At 41.0% G+C, this 15,237-nt stretch overlaps 1 long non-coding RNA gene across 1 annotated transcript; it reads right to left on the bottom strand.

Moving 5' to 3' along the window:
- Positions 1-9,834: 9,834 nt before the first annotated feature.
- On the bottom strand, positions 9,835-11,224 carry LOC121845422. The gene is made up of 3 exons (XR_006082559.1): positions 11,154-11,224; positions 10,981-11,055; positions 9,835-9,888 (listed from the first exon to the last, which is right to left on the bottom strand). It is a non-coding gene; the product is annotated as an uncharacterized LOC121845422 (long non-coding RNA).
- Positions 11,225-15,237: the final 4,013 nt, after the last annotated feature.

Here is a 15,237-nt window from a genome sequence, read left to right as displayed (position 1 = left end):
ACAGTGATATTCATTATGGTCCTTTGCCTGTACTTTACACAGATGTGACCATGATTTCTCCAAACACCCTGAGAGATACCACAAATACAGCCCAGCGCAGGTGGAGGAGATGATTGAGAGACTATTTGATATCTCAGCCTGAGGTTGAGAACCTGCTTAGTTAGGAGATAATATAAGGCCTTCACACTGCCTCTATAGCAAATAACACACTATTAATTTGTTTCCACACTACTAATACTACAGCTTCAGTCCCCATTACATGTATTCATTAGAGTTCTAAGCCTCTATTCTGGGGGATTATATCACTACAGTCCCCATTACATGTATTCATTAGAGTTCTAGGCCTCTATTCTGGGGGAATTATAGCACTTCAGTCCCCATTACATGTATTCATTAGAGTTCTAGGCCTCTATTCTGGGGGATTATAGCACTACAGTCTCCATTACATGTATTCATTAGAGTTCTAGGCCTCTATTCTGGGGGATTATAGCACTACAGTCCCCATTACATGTATTCATTAGAGTTCTAGGCCTCTATTCTGGGGGATTATAGCACTACAGTCCCCATTACATGTATTCATTAGAGTTCTAGGCCTCTATTCTGGGGGATTATATTACTACAGTCCCCATTACATGTATTCATTAGAGTTCTAGGCCTCTATTCTGGGGGATTATAGCACTACAGTCCCCATTACATGTATTCATTAGAGCCCTAATTGCTAAATGTATTATTACACATATGACTGGCTAGTTCTAAACATGTTTAAATAAATATTGTTAAAGCCCTACTTCAGAATAAACACATCTAGTTATTTTACCCAGAAATGCAAAACAACTAGCTTTTTGTTTGTGCTTGCAAAACTTCTGAAGACCCAAATACACCAATATTTTTTAAAATGGTTGTTAAAAGCGAATAAAGAATTTATGACCAGAAATCTAATTGGTTGATCTTACATTGAGAACCAAAGGAGAAATATAAAATGACGACTGCATAAACAATGAGAATGGTGAGATAGATACAGAAACAGATCAAGTCCACTTTGTTGGCAAAGCGATGGTGTATAGCATTTTTCTGGTCTTGTGCAGCCATTTTGTTGAGAAACTTCACCACCTTCTGGAGGGCTGTATTCTTCTCTTCCGCTGAGGCTTTAATATCAGACTTGGATTCTAGACAAAGTAAATGAGAGGAAAAAGGATAACCTAATATTAATATAACATGATTAAATAAAGATGTACAAATTGACAGTTTTCAGTGACAGATGAAAGATCAAATGGAGTAGCTGTCCAGACCAGCGTAAACGCCAGACAAATGATGCTAACAAGAAAAGATGCTGGGAAAGACGTCAACTGCATGCTTTAACTGCAGCTAAAGGGTACGAATTAAAAGGTTGAGCATTAAAATACAACTTGACTAGTTTATGATGATGAAAGTCATTTATGGGGTACCCAGTAAAACTGGTTGCAGTAACGTCATTATGACTTCATGGTCAGGTTATAAATGGTTGTATAAGGACGTTTTGTTAATGTCTTTGGAAACCATGAAAATATCTTGCTCTGTGGATAACTGAGATGACAGAAGAATGAAAACATTTACCCTCTTCATTGTCTGTGTCTTTAAGTAGTGAGTCTTTGGACTTGGAGAGGCTGCAGGGCCAGAGAGTGCCACACTTAGCCAGGCGTGTGAGCACCATAGACTGCAACGTGCTCAACACCAGGATGACCAAACAGAAACAGAAGTGCTTTCCTATGGAGAACAACAAGAGAGATGTGTGAGTGTTATATGGTGGCAGAGAGGTCCTGTATACATGAAACTGACATCAGTGTGCTGCTACCAGTATATCTTTCTTTACTGTCCCTGTAACATACCGGGCTGGAAATAGTGAAACTCTGCACCCAACGGATCACTGTTGCTGTTCAGGAACACTGCTCCCAAATTGACAACATACCAAACTATTGAGCTGCAGAAAAATATTGAATTCAATAGCTCCCTTGGCGACATTTCAAGCTAGCTGTGAAATAAGCTTATGGACCATTCTTAACTCTGTTACATACACACCGTTTATAACAAAATGCTGTTTCATTCTGGTGCATTACACACAGGATACTCACGGATGATGGGGCTGCACTGGCCTCCTCCAGGCAGTAGGTCGTTGAGGATGATGAGGAACATGATGAAGCTGAGAACCAGTGTAACCTTGAATGAGATACGCTCGCCCCTCCCAGTGGCAGGGAGAAGCTCACCACATCTGCCACAATGATCAGTATACTGGGCAGGACCAGGGACAGAAACGGGTTTTCAGACCGCATTTTCAGCGACACCTGTGAAGACAGATGGGTAGGCCAGACTGAAATCATTTGTTTTTTGAGTTCTTGCTTCTAAACGTATAGCATTTGTTTAAAATTGAAAGGGAAGAGCATTACATTCCAAAATCAGACTGTCAGATGTTTTAGAACTCTTAAGAAGCCTTATGTCAATGAGTCCACATCCTTCACCGTCGGTTGTGCAGATCCAACTATGCCTTAACCCCAATTAATGGGAAAAGAAACGCACTGCAAATTTGGAAATGACATGGTGCTCATCTTTTTAATTCATTTGGAATTGTGGCATGTAACTGGGTCTACACAATACATAGCCTGGGACGTGGGTCTACACAATACATAGCCTGGGACGTGGGTCTACACAATACATAGCCTGGGACGTGGGTCTACACAATACATAGCCTGGGACGTGGGTCTACACAATACATAGCCTGGGACGTGGGTCTACACAATACATAGCCTGGGACGTGGGTCTACACAATACATAGCCTGGGACGTGGGTCTACACAATACATAGCCTGGGACGTGGGTCTACACAATGCATAGCCTGGGACGTGGGTCTACACAATGCATAGCCTGGGACGTGGGTCTATTAGCCTGGGACGTCTACACAATACATAGCCTGGGAACATTTGTCTACACTACTTATGAAAGGTATAAAAACGTCTGATACATTTTTATTTAAGTGTATTGTATTTTTCAGGGAAATGTTGTTTAAGCTCTGCCCTTAAACAGGAAGAGTAAAGTATCTTTACATGTCCCACAAACTACTGAAATCACCCGGAGCACTGACTAACCCATAGATAGTTGCGATCATCTCTGCCTCCTTTCGCATCGAGTTTCACGTTCTCGGTTAGCCAGTCTCCACGGTTTGCACTAGTTGTGCTCACATTCCCAAAGTTCAGGAACATGCCACATCCTGGAAAGCAGATATTTGATACTAATTCAGTCATTCAAAGATCATACCGTACGTAGCTTCACACCCCTAAAAAATCTTTTGTTGTTGTAGGGGTGTAAAGATTGACATTTTTTGTTCGGTTCATTTCTTGATATGACTCTTATTTTGGTTCTCAGAAGAGGATGGAAAAATGACCCTTTTAAAAAAAAAACATAAATCTATAGTACTTCAGTGGTGGTAGCCTACTGTAACACATATCTCAGAGCCACTTTGGTGAAACAACCTCACTTTGATTCATTCTGGCAGCCATATCCTTTGTTTGTTAGCGTGGGCTCTCAGAGAGAAGTGCCACATCATTTGCAAAATGCAATAAAAAAATTAAAAAACAAGTGTCCAAATCACCATTAAGTAACATCAAACTAAATGTGGTTGATTTGGCCATGAAATGTTGACAATTGCCCCGATCACTCCCATTGATTTTTTTGTTTGTTAGCGGTGGCTAAAGTGATGACATGATGACTCCTTGCTGTCCCCAGTCCACCTGACCGTGCTGCTGCTCCAGTTTCAACTGTTCTGCCTTATTATTATACGACCATGCTGGTCATTTATGAACATTTGAACATCTTGGCCATGTTCTGTTATAATCTCCACCCGGCACAGCCAGAAGAGGACTGGCCACCCCACATAGCCTGGTTCCTCTCTAGGTTTCTTCCTAGGTTTTGGCCTTTCTAGGGAGTATTTCCTAGCCACCGTGCTGCTACACCTGCATTGCTTGCTGTTTGGGGTTTTAGGCTGGGTTTCTGTACAGCACTTTGAGATATCAGCTGATGTACGAAGGGCTATATAAATCAATTTGATTTGATTTGTTAGTAGTTGTTGTTCAGAGAGAACTGAACCATGGGTTAATGTTTCTCCAGGCCCATAGACTACTTTAAGGGTGACGAACCATCTAACATCAAGTTGTAAAATCATGAACTTCCCCAATAAGGCTAAAGCTTAAGGAGTAATCAAATAAAAATATGGATTTCTAGTGTTCTTGCTTTCAGCATACACACTAATAAAACACTGCCTCCTCTCATGGTGTTTCATACCGCTCAGAACATAGTGTTTGTCTTCCACTCTTTTATAACACCCCCAGTTCTCATGTCTATCGTCATGCAATACTGCTAAAACCATTCACCCCAGTATCTGTTATGTTTATATAATTCTTATTCGTGCTTAACTTATTTACCTTATTTAATGTGGGAGATAGCTTAAGCCTACATTAAAGATTGTCCATCGTTTACACAGGATGGTATAATGGTCTTTTTTTTTCCCCCTCCTGAAAATTGAGCCAAAAAAAAATCGAGGACTGAACCATTACAGCCCTAATATTCACTGTGTCCAGCCCAAAAGGCCAATTGGGTCTGCAGCATGCTACACCGGCCCAAACACACCTCTGTCACCACAAACCTGGAAGGGACAATGATGTATATATACACTATACAGTAGATGACTGATGGGGGGCGCTGTGTTGAACCACCGTGCCTCCATCTTGGCACCCCCCCCATCATTGTATTTTTTTGGAAGCATTTATTAATGTCTACATTTGTTTTTGCTACATTTTATTTTACAGACTCCATAGAAACACCTTGAATAACAGCTTCATACATGGATACACAGATAGTATTTAACCCCTTATCTCCATATATTCTTACATACATTTTTTTTTTAAACTTAAACTAGGCTCGTGAGAGACTCACCTTTCCATAGAAGGGTCATAGTGTGTAGCCCAAACTGTTGGGATGCTACAGACAGAAGTTGGCATATCGGCTGTACTGACTTCAGACCAGTCCTGTGACTGTTGTGGGGTCATAGAGCAAAACGGAGAACCGTCATGTTCCTGAGTCATGTTCTCATCTTAATAGTTTGTAGGCCAAACCGTATGGACTCTAAAGACATTTTTGTGAGAAGACCGATTTTCGGGATGTCTCATGGTCTGATAAACACCGCCCTAGCTCTGGCACCTTTCATCGCAGATGCGGAAGGGCGATATTGGCAGGCGCAGTGAATTGAAACGCATTTCATACGAAAACATATCTTAAATTGACAGATTTTTATGGGGATTATTATGCTAATTCGATTTCCACAGGGTCGTGGGCATAGACTTTAGGGGAGTTTTAAAGTATACTTTTTTGGAATTACAAATGTTACTGTCACCACAATAACAGAACAATACTTAAATGCATGTAATTTTGTCCTTGAAACATTTAATTTAAATACTGTAGAATTACATTCATTCCTATGGAGCACTGCTCCTACTGGGGGAATGGCTTCAATGCCTCTCAATGGCCAATACATAGCAACGGCAATCCAGGGTTTATATACCCCTTGATTTATTCTAAAAATAAAAGTGTTACACATCTTGGTTGTGTTGCACATCTGATTTTGGGGGATTTTCTCCCATTTTTCCCTGCAGATTTTCAAGTTAGATGGGGAGCGGCGATGAACAGCAATCTAAGTTTTTTTTCAATGAGATTCAAGTCTGGGCTTTGACTGGGCCACTCAGGGACTTTCACATTCTTGTTCTGAAGCCATTCCATCGTTGCTTTGGCTGCAAGTATTCACCCCCAGTCTAATGTCGTTTGCACTCTGAAGCAGGTGCTCATCAAGGATGTATTTGGCTCCATTCAATGTTCTCTCTATCCTTACCAGTCTCTCAATCCCTGCTGCTCAACAGGGTAGGGATGGTGTTAGAGGGTGATGAGCTGTGCCTGGTTTTCTCCAGACATAGTGGTTTGCATTCAGGCCAAAGAGTTCCATTTTTGTCTCATCAGACCACAGAATATTTTTGCCTTATGCTCGAGTCTTTCATGTACCTTTTTCAAACTCCAGACGTGCTGTCATGCGCCTTTTTCTCAGGAGTGGCTTCCGTCTGGCCACTCTCCTTTAAAACCCAGATTGGTGAAGTGCTGTAGAGACTGTTGTCCTTCTGGCAGGTTCTCCCATCTCAGCCAAGAAACTCTGTAGTTCTGTCAGAGTGGTCATTGAGTTCTTGGTTACCTCCCTGACCAAGGTCCTTCTTGCCTGGTTTCTCAGTTTGATTTGACAGCCAGCTCTAGGCAGAGTCTGGGTAGTTCCATGTTTTTATTTATTTCCCCAATGATGTTGACCACTGTGCTCTTGGAAACTTTCAACACTCTAGAAATTATTTTATATCCTTCCCCAGATATGCCTCATCACAATTCCCGGAGATCTACAGACAGTTCCTAGGACCTTATGGTATCATTTCTGCTCTGACATGCACTGTCAACTATGGGACCTTACATAAACAGGTGGATAGTGACATATCAAGGATGATCAAAGGAAGTTGGATGCACCTGAGCTCAATTTGTAGTGTCATAGGAAAGGGGTGTGAATAATTATGTAAATTCGAGTTCTGTATTTTTTTACATTTATAAAGACTTTGTCATGATGGGGTATTGTGTGTAGATGGGTGAGAGAGAAACAATATTTAATCATTTTGAATTCAGGCCATAACAACAAAATGTGGAATAAGTCAAGGGGTATAAATAATTTCTGTACATCATTGGTAGGGAGGACAGTCAGGGAGCATATAAAACTCCAAAGATGACAAATAAACTGAATTGCTTCATATACGGAATTGCAGTAGGCTATACAGATTTTTTTTAAATGAAGTTTTAGTTGTTTTTGGTAACATCTTGTTTTTAATAAGATCTTTGGTAAGTAATAGTGCGCACTAGCTGTTTAGCAGACAGAATGAGGATTGAAATGAGGCACTTACCTTTAAGTGCCCATACATTGATGGCGATGGGGCAGAAATCTGAAGCGAAGGGGTAATTGTACAGATTGACCTCACAGCCCACCACAGTGTTCATGATGACCATGTGCTCTATAGTCCCGTTGCTGTGCACCAGTAAATCCTTGTTGCTGTGCTTTATCGTTGTTTGCACTCTTTAGACATGAGAAGTTAAGAACAGACTGAGGATTGATCTACTAAAACTGTCACACCTAAACAATTGGCCACTCCAAAATAAATACTGTATCTCTATTTAATTTCTGTAGATGTTTTACTCACTATTTAGAAGATCATGTTATAAAAGGAATCAAGAATAAATTAAATATAACTTACTGGTAGGTTATTGTATTCTGTTGTACGTGGACTCACCCATTAGTCACATGGAGTTCAGGAGTCCAGATTTTGCTGACAGGCAGGACCACCATATCATGATGATAGACTGATGTGTCCCATGATAAATCAGGGTCTTCCAAGACTGTAGTGTATAATCATAATGAGTGGTATTACAAAATGTCACATTTACTTGAATGTTTCTGGATTTTTTAAAATGTGTACTTACCAACATAACTTGCAGATGACTCTCGAAGCGGAGATCTTTTGTGTCCTATTTAGAAGATAATAAGGGATAAATGCCAACATTCTGTACATTCCCTTGGAAAGAAACAGTGGAGCATGTGTTATATTGTATATGTTGAAGAGAGGGACAGATGGAAGTGTAGGATCGTTGGGGTGGGGGGATTTGGGGATGGGAGAGGGTCTATTAGCAGTTAGTAGGGCTCGTTTTTTACACAGAAGTACTAAATTTAGGTAGGATGATTTAGAAATGTTGTAAACCGTGATTGACCTCACACTCCAGCACAGTAGGTGGCGGCATGCACCTTTAACGTTGGTTTGCAGACCGCCATTATATCTGAGAAGATGATGATTACCTTGGAAATAATGGACGACGCGGCAGGGTCAAGTCCCTTTGCAGTTTATTTTTCAATGGTAATGTACAGAACTGAGAAGTTTATCCCACAGTTGCCAAATAAAATACTAAAGCACACATTTACTGCTAGACATAAAAAGGTTTGTTAATATTTTCATAAAGATAATTCATACATTTCACATATTTTTGTTGCTAGAGACCCAGTCGTTCGTTAGATTAGTTAGATATTTATGGACGCGTTCTATTTGTTGTGCTCGCTGCCAACGTTTTTGCAGTGGTGGAAAAAGTACTCAATAGTCATACTTGAATAACTTTCTATTAATAAGGTATACTTTACTCTTATACTATACTTTTACTCAAGTAAAAGTCACCCAGTAAAATATGACTTGAGTAAAAGTCAAAGTATTTGGTTCTAAATATATTTAAGTATCAAAAGTAAATGTAATTGCTAAAAATATAGTATCAAAAGTGAAAGTATAAATAGATTCCTTATATTAAGCAAAGCAGATTGTCTTGGCACCATTGTCTTGTTTTTAAATGGATGGACAGCCAGGGATACACTCCAACACTAAGACATAATTTACAAACGAAGCATGTGTTTAGTGAGTCTGCCAGATCAGAGGCAGTGGGGATGTGTTCTCTCGATAAGTGAGTGAATTTGACCATTTTCCTGTCCTGCTAAGCATTCAACATATAACGAGTACTTTTGGGTGTCAAGGAAAATGGAGTAAAAAGTTCATTTTATTATTATTATTTGTATTTTCTGTAGGAATGTGATGTTTTCAGAAATAGTAAAGTAAAGATATCGCAAAAAACGACTTTAGTACTTCAAAGTATGTTTACTTTACCACTGTTTTTGTCCATTTCTTGCTAGTTAGCCAACAAGCTATGGCTAACAGTGTTACAATCTCTGCAGTCAGAATAACAGCAAAGTAGATGTGTTTAAGATTTTTTTCTATTAACATTCATTTGGATACATCCATAACAGTGAGCTCATCATGCCTGATTTTGCCTGACATAGCTAAAGTCTGCCTTCCGTCAGGACGCTGGACACTTTATTACGAGAAGATTGCATTACATATCAAACACTAGGCTAGAAGCTGGCTAAATAGTTTGTTGCTAGCAAATCTGGGAACCTAAATCAAAAATACCAGTTGAACACAGCTGGTCAAACTAGAAACGTGGGAAGATTTGACAGCATAGCGCCGCCGTCATGACTGCAAAAATGTATGTTCATTACTCACCACATTAGGTCATCAGATGCTCAAAAAGTCTGCAAAAACAAATCAATGACAGCTAGCGAAGTTTATCCCCGTTGTACCTGCGTTTACAATGTATCCAATTTCGGTTTGTGTGGTTGTTGGTTTAGCTTTTTGTAATTTTGTAGCAAGTACGGTCTGCATGTGTAGGCACATAATGCATCATGATTGCAAGGTGTCCCAATTTATTTTCCAACTGGCACAATATATTTTTCAACTCTCCCGTTAGCTGGTTTTAATATCCATTTTAGAATGCCCTTTCAGCCAATTAGAAATTAGTATTCAACAACGCTGTGGTATAACTAATCATCACATACATATATATGTCAATGAGTTCTCTGAAACTCATCACATTGTACAAAACTCAATTAAAAGGAACAGAAAGTGACTTACGACAGACAGAGTTTCATACACTATTAACGGCACACTGATATTTGAGATGCATGATGGAGACTGTGGCTGACTCAGAGCTTCTTTCGCAATCAGCATGCTGGCCAGACATCGACGTGTTGTACAGGGAGGGTGTCGTTGCCCTGGATGAAGTGGCTGTGTTGGATGGTTGGTTTGTACTGGCTGTGTTGGATGTATTAGTGGATGTATTGGGTGCTTGGCCTGTATTGGATGCATTGCCTGAATCATTTCACTAGCTAAAATGGCTGCATTGGATGGAGGGTCTGCTGCAGACACTGTGGAACCAGAGACAGGTATATCATTTCAGAATAATACATTGGATTTATATAGCGATTTTCTAGGAACCAATGATGCCTTCCAATATTTTAACAACCACAGTACAATAAATAAAACACTTAATCTAAATTCAATCGGATAAGGTTGTTGCCTTGCATCGTGGTAGCAGAAATACTTTAAGATATGAGGAGTTGGGAATCTCATTGGTCAATTAATGGATAACGTATAACGCTACGCTCATTGACAATCGCGTTCACGTTGTCATATGTTGTCTCGCGCGGTTGTTAAACTAATCGCCCCGAAATCCCTTGTAGAAAGTTAGTTTCCAGACGCATAACATTTTTATTTTCTTAAGTAAGTAATGTCACAAATAACAAACTAGGTAAACAAGATACATATCTCAGATCTCTGAATATATTTCTAATGTGCTTTTTTTCCCGTGTAACTCATGCTAATGTTGGATTTTTGAGCTAGCGCTCAATTGACTCCCATTCGCTCATTGAAGGAGTGCGCTTCTTGTCCCAGATTTACCCAGAATACACTGTGCGGCCAATTGACAACGCGTGGACATTGTACACAATGGGCGGTAATACGAATCAAATGGAGTTTCCCATCTCCCCATTTAGAGTATTTCTGATGGCTTCATAGTAGTGACTCAATAAGTCTGAAAAGTGATCTAAACCTGGTACTCTAAATCAGTTATATTGGAGTGATACTGGACTAGAGATAAGAGTACCAGGTTTAGATCAAACAACATACTACATTGCCAGCTTTTAGTGCAACATGTTATACAGCTTCAATACACTTAAAAATATATTTGAATATTTTATTTCTAATTGTTTTCATCACTTTAGTAAGATAATCTGTTTGAAAGGCAATGTGCTGCATTTTTCACATGCAGCCCAAGCAGTGCGTCAAAATGGGACGAGGCAGTTTTAAACATGTTTTGAATATTTCAGCTTGTTAACCATTTGAAATGCTTGTTTCGCAATGTTTACTTAAAATCTGCTAATAGGAACGAGAAAGACGATATTCTTCTAGTGTAATCTGTGCCTGTTTTAAGAAGAGTAAAATGGAGCCCAATGTCTTACCTGTTAGCAAGAGTAGAGAGAAGAGACAACATTTCAGCACGCTGTGGTCCATGGGTCTCATCCCTGCACGTCCTCCTGTCACAAAGTACATGGTCAGTTAGACATTGTTGCACAGTCGTACTAGAAATGACGAGTTTCCTCCAATGAAACTGTTAGAAGGACTGAAAACCTACCTTAAGATGCTTAGTGATCACCACTTGCCTTCTCCTTTCCTCTCAAGCCAAAGCCTCACCTGGGATGACCCTTATAAAGGCTGCTCTGGAACATGTGGTCACGGCAGTCTTCCATGAGAACATACACACCCCCACAAATTGTCTACATTAGAATATTATCCTCGATATTGTACAGGATGTGCTTGACCATAATCCCCAAATAATGAGTTTTTAAATTAACCTCCCAGGATTCATTTCACCATCTTGTGTAAACAACAACCCACAACAGACAGGTATTTACTAATTACTGTGACTAGGCAGAAGTGGATATACTGCACCGCCACCTGCCTCTAAACCCTATAGTTGGCTATATGTTTCACTGGACCTCAATAGGACCGTAGGCTGTTATCATATTGTTGAGCATACAGACTTCATACAGACAATAATACAAAAGGGATTGAGTTGGTTTATTTGAAATGTCATCATGCATGGGCACCAGACAGCATTGTGGTTTCAGTGGTGCTGTCTCCTCTCTGGGTAATGGAGAAAGGTTGCTATCTCCTCACTAGTGGCTCAGGAAGCAGCTTGTTTTGACAGCTGGTTGTGGACTAATTGTCTGGACATTTATTTATATAGACCTTCTTACATCAGCTGATATCTCAACGTGCTGTACAGAAACCCAGCCTAAAACCCCAAACAGCAAGCAATGCAGGTGTAGAAGCACGGTGGCTAGGAAAAACTCCCTAGAAAGGCCAGAACCTAGGAAGAAACCTAGAGGAACCAGGCTATGAGGGGTGGCCAGTCCTCTTCTGGCTGTGCCAGGTGGAGATTATAACAGAACATGGCCAAGATGTTCAAAATTCAAAAGATGTTCAGCAGCGTCAAATAATCATAATCAAAGTGGATGTCGAGGGTGCAACAGGTCAGCACCTCAAGAGTAAATGTCAGTTGGCTTTTCATAGCCGATCATTCAGAGTATCTCTACCACTCCTGCTGTCTCTCGAGAGTTGAAAACAGCAGGTCTGGGACAGGTAGCACATCCGGTGAACAGGTCAGGATTCCATAGCTGCAGGCAGAACAGTTGAAACTGGAGCAGCAGCACGGCCAGGTGGACTGGGGACAGCAAGGAGTCATCAGGCCAGATAGTCCTGAGGCATGGTCCTAGGGCTCTGGTCCTCCGAGAGAGAGAAAGAGAGAGCATACTTAAATTCACACAGGACACCGGATAAATACTCCAGATATAACAGACTATCCCTAGCCCCCCGACACATAAACTACTGCAGCATAATACTGGAGGCTGAGACAGGAGTGGTCAGGAGACACTGTGGCCCCACCTGACGATACTCCTGGACAGGGCCAAACAGGCAGGATATAACCCCACCCACTTAGCATGGTGGTTCCTTCCTCTGATGAAAGCATCAGGAACAACTGAATCATTTCCAGACTGTTGAGAATAACCAGATGTACTTTGGGGGTCCCCATGTACACTGCACCTCTACCATGACCACAGTAGATGGGTCATGGATGATATGGTGTTCTGCATTTCAGCAGAAATGTTCCATTACTGTGTGTTTGAGAGCCATAGAGAAGAGGATATACCATGTCATCTCTAGTCTGTAAACATGGCAGAATGACTCCCAGTTTCCCAGACACATGTTTTCCACAGTAATAGCTTCATCTGTGTCTGGGAAACCGGCCCATTATGTATTTATCCATACACACCTCAGGAGGAATTTATAATAAGCACAATCCTTTAGAAAAAGACTATTTGTTGAGAAATGCATTATCTATTACATTACTAGCAACAGACACATATTATTCCTGAGTTATGTCGGTCTGGTCCTACCAATAACTGAGGCTTATATAAACAGGCAGACATCCAAACGTGCCACTTTTAAAAGATGACTTCTTCAGATACACACACAGTTTTATTTTATTGTTACAAACATGTACTACTTATTCTATAGCTTAATTACATACAGGTAACTACCAAAATCAGCTACCAGTAGCGAGGCATGGGTAGAATTATGTGGCTGTTCAGTACTGATTTGTTTGTGTGTGGACGTGTTTAACTATACAAGAATAGTAAACCAACCAAAATTTGACCAATTGGGGACATTTTGTTGTCTCCACAAGTTCAACTGCTGTTTCTAGGGGGTTTAGGGTAAAGGTTAGAATTAGGGTTGGGAGCTAGGGTTAGGAGGTTTAGGGCTAAGGTTAGGTTTTCAGGTTAAGGTTAGAGTACGGGTTAGGGAAAATTGGATTTTGAATGAGACTGAATTGTGTGTCCCCACAAGGTTAGTTGTACAAGACTGTGTGCGTGTGCATGCAAAGTTGAAAAAACATGTTGACTCACCCTACTTGTAGAGAAACGCCAATGCCATCCTCCTGTCTTTCATGACTCTGTCATACAGTACACACTTTTAGTTTTAGTTTTCCTAGGCTACCTGGCTAAAATGCTTGCTCGCAACCTAACTTCCTTTCATGGGCAACGATGTGCCGCTAGTTAACATTAGCCTACTACAGTACATTAGCTACATATTGAACTTCCATCCTCTCAGGCCAGGGGCACAATGTATGAATTAATGGTTGTATCAGAATCGCTGGCATAATCATTGGTCAGTAAGGAGAATTAAATAAAACCACATGTCCAAATCCCTATCTCCATCCAAGGCTAATTTAGGAAAGAGACTATTCATTATTTCTTATTTTTTTACTGACTTTTATGTAATTGGTGTTACCGCCTAGGAAAAAAACTGCCCAAAGGCATGGCCCTAATGCTGGGTCAAGTTTCAAATATGGCTGAATTGTGGTGTATGTACAGAATACCCATGTTGTACAATTTGCCATCCACTAGATGGCAGTTATGTACTACCACCTCTACTGAAAGGTAACAGATCACACTTGTATGGAGCTGTTTGCAAATGTAACGTGAGCATAAAGCCAATTTTCCAGTAGTTTTTGGGTCAAGAGTAAAAAAAAATTTAAAAAAGTAAAACACAGTCCTAATTTCAATGTAGTAAATCTTGCTCATTTGCCCCTGGTTGTGAAACGGAGCCATATTCTTTGACCTATTAGCAACCTCCGCGCTAAAAGGTTCTTGCTGCTCCCACAGGATATCCTAATGTTAAAAGTGTACACCACTGAACGTAGAGACTGGGTTTAAAAACTCTCGTAGGGTGTTTGACATTACCATTTTGGTGGGTGCTATGCTGACCCAAAGGTTCCATGGCCACAATAAAACTAAATAATGAATGAGAATGTCATGGTAATTTTAGTGGCAAGTTGGAGAATAGTTTGCCAACTATGGCTCTGTACCTACCTACACCTACTTAGTGTAATATTTCTGTTGCTGCTAATGGACACAGATTGAGGCTAGTCCTAGAGTAAAAATCAAGCTCAGTGGAGATGATTTATTGAAAGTGCTTTTTGTTGTTGTCTATGACTGGGCTTAATCTGTGTCAGGGAAACCAGGGCTGCGTCAGTACGTGTTTACGTTCTGGAATGTTCAATTGAATGGAAACGGTGCTGTGCTGCACGATCAGTAAAAAAATTAATGGGAGGGGTTGGGGAACGCTGTCAGCATGGCCCTTTAAACAGAGGGGTTGGGGAACACTGTCAGCATGGCCCTTTAAACAGAGGGGTTGGGGAACGCTGTCAGCATGGCCCTTTAAACAGAGGTGTTGGGGAACGCTGTCAGCATGGCCCTTAAACAGAGGTGTTGGGGATTGCTGTCAGCATGGCCCTTTAAACAGAGGTGTTGGGGAACGCTGTCAGCATGGCCCTTTAAACAGAGGGGTTGGGGATCGCTGTCAGCATGGCCCTTTAAACAGAGGTCGCTGTCAGCATGGCCCTTTAAACAGAGGGGTTGGGGAACGCTGTCAGCATGGCCCTTTAAACAGAGGGGTTGGGGAACGCTGTCAGCATGGCCCTTTAAACAGAGGGGTTGGGGAACGCTGTCAGCATGGCCCTTTAAACAGAGGGGTTGGGGAACGCTGTCAGCATGGCCCTTTAAACAGAGGGGTTGGGGAACGCTGTCAGCATGGCCCTTTAAACAGAGAGGTTGGGGAACGCTGTCAGCATGGCCCTTTAAACAGAGAGGTTG

The sequence above is a fragment of the Oncorhynchus tshawytscha genome, unplaced genomic scaffold, assembly GCF_018296145.1.
Source record: "Oncorhynchus tshawytscha isolate Ot180627B unplaced genomic scaffold, Otsh_v2.0 Un_contig_12034_pilon_pilon, whole genome shotgun sequence".
NCBI classification, from domain to species: domain Eukaryota; kingdom Metazoa; phylum Chordata; class Actinopteri; order Salmoniformes; family Salmonidae; genus Oncorhynchus; species Oncorhynchus tshawytscha.
This window is presented reverse-complemented; position numbering and strand designations above follow the sequence as displayed.